This window comes from Lepidochelys kempii, chromosome 6 (assembly GCF_965140285.1).
Source record: "Lepidochelys kempii isolate rLepKem1 chromosome 6, rLepKem1.hap1, whole genome shotgun sequence".
In the NCBI taxonomy this organism is placed as follows: Eukaryota; Metazoa; Chordata; order Testudines; family Cheloniidae; genus Lepidochelys; species Lepidochelys kempii.
The window spans coordinates 26,736,824-26,744,823 of record NC_136385.1 but is presented as its reverse complement, the minus strand read 5'-3'; positions in this window follow the sequence as shown (position 1 = coordinate 26,744,823).

The following is an 8,000-nucleotide window of genomic DNA, read 5'->3' as shown; positions in this document are numbered from 1 at the left end:
GCTCAGCTGGAAACGTTACATTCCCTGGGTCAAATGTGCTTTCCACTGAAAATCATCCACCTCTCCGAACCCATCAATCCTTCCACCGCCCACCCCTTTTGACCCGTGCCCTTCCAGCACGTCATAGAAACACGAGCACCACCAAGTGGCATCTCGGACTAGCAGCTGTTCCACACAGCAGCAGCCGAGGTAGGCAGGTGTCTTGCCACCTCTGCCTGGAGTGCAGATGGCGGGTGAATTATCCTGTGGGCATGCAATGATTGGCTGGATGCACAGTGGGTTCCCTGGGTGGGAATGGATCCTCTTTGTTGAGAACTATTCGAGCCCTGAATTGAGACCTATAGTTGCGGGAGGGGGAGGAGATTATCCCACATCTGCCTACTGCAGGGCTCTTACACCTTCCTCTGAAGTATCTGGTGCTGACCGCTGTCTGAGACAGGCTACTGGACTAGATGGACTTTGGGTCTGATCCAATATAGAAATTCCTGTGTTCCAATGTCTCCCCTGTTTGTTTCCAGTCTCTGCTAGCCAGTGTGGAATTGGAGGGAGTTTCCCCATGATGCTTGTGGTGGGGCTCAGGATGGGGTTCCCAGCTCCAGGCTGCCCCCCCAGTACCAGCTCTTCAAACTTCAGACAGGGACATGTGTGCTGGGGAGATGCAGCCTGCAAGGCTCCCACTCAATGCTGCCACTCCTCAGTCCTGTCTCCTCTGCCTCGTGCAGTGGCTGGTGGAGGGGACCCATGTGATAAACCCCCATGGACTGGTGGGAGGATGCAGGAGGGGTGTTCCTTTACCAGCAGGTGCCCCGGCAATCGTGGCTATGCCCATGGCACTGCCCCAGCCTTGGAGAGAGCTGATCATTTTAACAAGCAGAGCCAGTCTTAACATTCTAACTACTGTACATTCCAGCAGTGCAAAAATCCCTAATGGAGACAAGATGCTGATTCAAGCTGGGAACTAAAGGACCCATGGGCATCTGGGTCAGACTCATCATCGCCAGGAGCAGGAAATCAAGGTACAACACGAATTCACGCCTGCACGCTAGGTGCCCAAGCCACTAATGGGATGGGTCTTTCTTTTCTAATTGTTCAATCATATCAGCACAATGCCGCTGCTGTGCTATTAAGACTGAAATGGCCAAACCAATAGACCACGAAAGGGTACCTCGCTGAAAACTTAATTAGACCACCTTTATTAGCCTTCCTGAGCAAGAGTGCTCTGTTATGCTCATAACAATGCCGTGTACAATTGCTATAAAATGCATTCTGGTAGAATCCAGTAAGATTACCCGTAGCCTTTGCATGAACGATCACACCAGAGCCCCTTCCATGCAGCTTCTTCTCAGACAATTCCGGGTTCTGGTCTAAAGTGACTGTATCACTCTTTTAAAAGCACCAGATTGACCAAACTGGAGAATAAAGTCTAGTTACAGCTCAGCTTTTCCAGCTTCTCTCTAATGTCCTGCCAGTATGCCCCAGCTCTAGCCTGGGCAGCATTTGAATGGATAACCTAGAGATGGAAGTCCATTAGTAACCTGAGCCATCTACCTTCCTGCTTGACAAGAAGAAATTGGTGATACTGACTTAGCCCACAGGTCCATCAACACTGTTATCCTGTCTCTGAGAGAACTTGGTGAACTTTTTCAACCCAAAACCCTTTTTCACCAAAAAAAAATGCAGATTCAGGTGAACCGAAACATTTCACTGATTCCTGTCAAATCTGCCAAATTGTTTCACACACACACACACACACACCTGAAAACGACAGCGCATTTCATTTCAACATTTTCCAAACAAACCGTTTGATTTTTTTTCTATTTGAAATGTCTTTTTATGTCAATATTTACTTCAAGTGTTTTTTTTAATTTATTTTAAACCCTTTAAAAAAGGCTCAAAAACAAAACAAGACATTTCACTTTGGGTCGAACAAAGTGTTGCCTTCGACCCAATATGATTCTTTTTTCCTTTTTTTTCCTTTTTGGCTTGCCAAAATATTGTCTTGTCTCCAGTCAACCCCAAATGCTTTTTAAAAACAATATTCAAAACAGCCAGAAAAACTGAAAAATGTGTTAGGCTTGGGTTACACTCAAACAGGGGTTCTCCAACTTCATTGCACTGCCATCCCCTTCTGACAACAAAAATTACTACACGACCCCAGGAGGGGGGGACCAAAGCCTGAGCTCAGCTGCCCCGGGTGGCAGGGCCATAGCCTGAGCCCCACCATCCCAGGCAGGGGGTGGGGGCAAAGCTGAAGGCCAAGGGCTTCAGCCCCAAGCAGGGGGCCTGTACCCTGAGCCCCTAAAGCCCCTTGGGCTTTGGCTTCAGTCCTAGGCGGTGGGGCTCAGGCTTTGGCTTTGGCCCCATCCCCAACAAGTCTGAGTCAGCCCTGGCGACCCCAGGGATCCGACCCACAGTTTGAGAACCACTGCACTAGAAAATTAAGTCGGCTTAACTACATCTCTCAGGGGTGTGAAAAATTCATTCTCCTGAGTGGTGTAGTTAAGCCCACCTAACCCTGGGTGTACACAGTGCTAGCTACCTCCTCTCAGGGAGTACTCCTCCCATCAGCACAGGTAGCATCTACACTGAAGTACGACACCAATACAGCTGTACCACTGTTAACATTTCACGTGTAAAGTCCTTATTCACACAGCTCTGGTCTCTGACAGCCTAAGGCAGCATGAGATGCCTCAGAGGAAGGTGTAAGAATCCCTGTAGTGAACAGTTATGGAACAATCTGCCCAGAGCTCATGTTGCTTCCCTGACCTCTGCCATTTCCTAGTTGGCTCATTCCCTGAAGCAAAGCCTGGGGGTTTATAGCCTTCATCTTTTTTATCCTGTCTAATGTAGTCACATGTTTCTGGTGTCCTTGGAGTAGGGAGCATTCTGAGGGCATGACAAGGATCAGCTGGGAGTGTGGTGAGAGTGACTTGCACTCTAACTATCCTAGGCTGCAATCGAATGGGCTGTTACCAGCCAGTGTAAATTAAAGCAGCCCTGAAGCTGTTCCAGCTTAAGCCAGGGAATGAACTGGCCCCCCCTCATCTTTGTCTAGGATCAGGGGAGCTGAGAGGTGGAGGAACATCACCTTTACTCTCCTCCTGGAGCCCTGCACCAAGCTCAGCTCAGCTGGACTCAAGGTTCTATCCCAATATTCTTTATCCAGCCAGGGCAGAACTATACCCCCCCAAGTCATACCCCTCTGCCTGCCAAGGCCCAAACATAGAACGCAGTGTGTGACAAAGATCCAAAATGAGGCGCATAAATAAATCATTCATGCAGGACACTGACAGCTGCGTCCTGCATGAATCCCTTCCTTTAATATGAATGACTATAACCTCGGAGTTCTGCATTTCTGATGTAATCCATTTACCACAACAAAAGTGAGGAGACACCAGGTTGGTCTGGAACGTAGGTAACTGGGATGGAATGGAAGGAGGGACAGTTGAGAGGAACACTACTAGCAGATATGGGCTGTTATGCTTTGGGACATGTAGAGCCACAGATTGTACTGCAGGATGCTTTCCATTCAGAAATCTTATTGCATTACAGTCTATGAACTCTTGCAGGAATACCGCTACCTCCGCAGCTGTCTTCATCTTTAGGTTTGGGCTTTAAGTACCGGGTGACAGGCATACTTTGTATAGGGAATGAATGAAACAGTTCAGATAAAATACAAGCTGACACAGCATTGGAACTAACCCAAACCAAGCTTTTCCTTCCATTTAACAAGTGCAACAAATGAGTTATGATTGTCTCTTTCTGCGACGGATCGTCTTGTCTGAAAGATGAAGGATGGTATTTTAATGAACTACAGGGAATAGTGAACTGGCTTCTCATCTTTTCTCTATGCATAAACTGTTGGGGCCTGAGAGGGTGGATTAGTAGTAGTGGTAATGGTAGTCATCAGATTTGTTATTTGTTTGCAGTAACATCTACACTGCGTTTGGTGTTTTCCGTACGAAGGATTTGCCAGCCTGGATCAGACCTGAGGTCCAGGCTCCAGCCATGCCAGTATCCTTTCTCAGACAGATGTTTCAGGAGAAGGTGTAAGAATCACAAAGGAGGCAAAGCTAGAATAACCTTCCCCGCAGTTTAGGTCTTACCCTAGAGATCAGGTGAGCTAATCACAATGGTCCCTTCTGGCCTTGAAATCTGTGACTGCTGAGCTCTACTAGTTCTGGATTAACTTTAGCCCAGAAAAATTAGGTTTAATTAATATCCCTTCTAACATTTTTGTTAGCATTAATTACAACTCTGGTGTAACAGGGTGGTCAGCCCTTTAATGGCCAGGCAAAGGGGGTAAGGGGACCTGGGGCCAGCCAACCCTGGTCAATTATCAGACCCAGCTGGGCAGGGATGGAATGATTACAAAAGCCAGCACACCTTAGCAAGTGGCTCAGTTGGAGAGGAGCTACAGAAAACAGGTGGGTTGTGCTGAAGTTGGTGCTTTCCCTACAGCACTGAGAGAAGTCAGGGGGAAAATCATCTGGGAGCTATAGCACATGGTGAGGGGGGAAATCATCTGGGAGCTATAGCACATGGTGAGCAGAGGGACTGGTCTGTGTTTGAGTTAGTGACCTATGCCCAGAGGGAAGTGCCTGAGAAGTGAGCACCTCTCCCAGACCTGAGGAAGAGCTCTGTGTGGCTTGTAAGCTTGTCTCTCTCACCCACAGAAACTGGTCTAATCAAATCTGTTACCTCACCTGCCTGGCCTATCTCATAGACAGGCTTACCAGGGGCAGGCAAGGCCCTGTTACTTCAGTCACAATGTGCCCTTGCCACTCTGATTGCCCAAAGCGGTGTTCTAATGTCCCAGTTGAACCTTTTGTGATGTTCCAGCCCTGCACCAAACTCCTAAGAATATGCAGTTGAGAACTCACCACGAATAGGATGCGTCAGTGAATTCTGCCCCAGTCTAACCACCAGCAGGACAGCTGCCTCTTCCTGCAGCTACCTTCTGTAGGGTGGCTTGACTCACTTTACATGACAAAGAAGAGCCCAGGGACTACCTGCTATCCACCAAGTTACTCTGTGTCTTCTTTCACAGTTTCATAGAATATCAGGGTTGGAAGGGACCTCAGGAGGTCATCTAGTCCAACCCCCTGCTCAAAGCAGGACCGATCCCCAATTAAATCATCCCAGCCAGGGCTTTGTCAAGCCTGACCTTAAAAACTTCTAAGGAAGGAGATTCCACCACCTCCCTAGGTAATGCATTCCAGTGTTTCACCACCCTCCTAGTGAAAAAGGTTTTCCTAATATCCAACCTAAATCTCCCCCACTGCAATTTGAGACCATTACTCCTTGTTCTGTCATCTGCTACCACTGAGAACAGTCTAGAGCCATCCTCTTTGGAACCACCTCTCAGGTAGTTGAAAGCAGCTATCAAATCCCCCCTCATTCTTCTCTTCCATAGACTAAACATCCCCAGTTCCCTCAGCCTCTCCTCATAACTCATGTGTTCCAGTCCCCTAATAATTTTTGTTGCCCTCCGCTGGACTCTTTTCAACTTTTCCACATCCTTCTTGTAGTGTGGGGCCCAAAACTGGACGCAGTACTCCAGATGAGGCCTCACCAGTGTCGAATAGAGGGGAACGATCACGTCCCTCGATCTGCTGGCAATGCCCCTACTTATACATCCCAAAATGCCATTGGCCTTCTTGGCAACAAGGGCACACTGTTGACTCATATCCAGTTTCTCGTCCACTGTAACCCCTAGGTCCTTTTCTGCAGAACTGCTGCCGAGCCATTCGGTCCCTAGTCTGTAGCAGTGCATGGGATTCTTCCGTCCTAAGTGCAGGACTCTGCACTTGTCCTTGTTGAACCTCATCAGATTTCTTTTGGCCCAATCCTCCAATTTGTCTAGGTCCCTCTGTATCCTATCCCTACCCTCCAACATATCTACCTCTCCTTCCAGTTTAGTGTCATCCGCAAACTTGCTGACAGTGCAATCCACACCATTCTCCAGCTCATTTATGAAGATATTGAACAAAACCGGCCCAAGGACCGATCCTTGGGGCACTCCACTTGATACCAGCTGCCAACTAGACATGGAGCCATTGATCACTACCCGTTGAGCCCGACAATCTAGCCAGCTTTCTATCCACCTTATAGTCCATTCATCCAGCCCATACTTCTTTAACTTGCTGGCAAGAATACTGTGGGAGACCGTGTCAAAAGCTTTGCTAAAGTCAAGGAACAACATGTCCACTGCTTTCCCTTCATCCACAGTTATCTCGTCATAGAAGGCAATTAGATTAGTCAGGTATGAATTGCCCTTGGTGAATCCATGCTGACTGTTCCTGATCACTTTCCTCTCCTCTAAGTGCTTCAGAATTGATTCCTTGAGGACCTGCTCCATGATTTTTCCAGGGACTGAGATGAGGCTGACTGGCCTGTAGTTCCTAGGATCCTCCTCCTTCCCTTTTTTAAAGATGGGCACTACATTAGCCTTTTTCCAGTCGTCCGGGACTTCCCCTGATCGCCATGAGTTTTCAAAGATAATGGCCAATGGCTCTACAATCACATCCACCAACTCCTTTAGCACTCTTGGATGCAATGCATCTGGCCCCATGGACTTGTGCACATGACTTCATGCATATGACTTCTTCCCTCAGATTCTAGTTTGTTTGGTTGCTTCAGGAACAATCCCCTTGTCTGGTGTAATTGCTCATGGGAGTGCTAGTTGGGGGAAGAGGTTTACGGGGGTGGAGGGGTGGGAACTACCAAATATATCAATGCTGCAAACCTTTTTTTTTTTTTTTTTTCATTTTATTCTGTTCTAACCGCACAATAAGCTGCACTAAAGTGTGTGTTACTAGGCCTAATATAGACTGTGAGTAAGATCCACCAGTGAAAATCACAGCTTTCCTTGTCTACTCCATGCATCTGCACGGGTGTGATGTTGTCCACCAGTTGCTGGAATCTGGACAAATCCCCAGTATAGACATAGTCCTAGGGCCACTTCCTGATGGACTGAAAGGCCTCAGACTTTGCCCTTGTGCCTCCTGTGGCACCCGAGCCTAGTTATGCTCCCCTCCAACAGTGCCTCAAATGTCTCTGTTTAAAAAAACCAAACAAACCTAAAATGAATGAGAAACCAACCCCCATACTGCCCAGGTAGGCAGGAGCTGCTTCTCCCAATGCTTTTATTACTGATCGCGGCAGCAATTGCCAGGCTTTGCAATTGTTGAGCACAGTGAGGGCAAAAGGACCATTTTGAATTGTTTCGTACTCTTTGGACTTCTGCAAAAGGAGGGAAGTTTTCCTTTATCCAGAGAGCCAAAGTCTAAAAGACCCAAATTGCCCCTGCCCCGAGAGGAAGAATGTGGATCGGAGGGGAAAGTGAGGCCAAGACACACCTGATAACAGAAAAGTAGAACCCATTATAACTCTGTAAGTGAGCTGTGGCTGATGGAACAGACTGTGGCTCTTAAAGCCAGAGCCACGCAGGGGTGCGGAGTGGTTCGAGGACATCTCATTCGTAATGGTAACTTGAGTCATTCTATCCAGGGTATTTATGTGCTCCTCATTAGCATAGCATCTGAGCACTTCATAATTCTTACTGTATTTATCCTCCCAACATGCCTGTGCTGTAGGCAAGTGCTTTTTATCCCCATTTTACAGATGGGAAACTGAGGCACAGAGAGCATATGCCCAAATCCTCAAAAGTATTTCGGCACCTAAATGCCATTGAAGATCTGGACCTAAGTGACTTGCCCAAGAGCACAGAACTGAACCCAGGTTTCTCAGGCCAGGCCAGTAACAGCTGGACCATCCCTTCTTCTGGTTGTAGAGTACTGGGTCAGGCGAAATGCCTCTGTAGGAGCAATTCCATCACTTTCATTTTGAATGTTCAGCATGCCCCGCTCCATCCTCACCTTTGGATCTCCAGCTGGTGTGTTGAGACGCATGAGGCTCTGGCCATACCACGGCCTAGCTGGGTACCTTTGCTGTGTGACCAACTCATATTCAAGGGGTGACATTGGCACAGAGGGTCA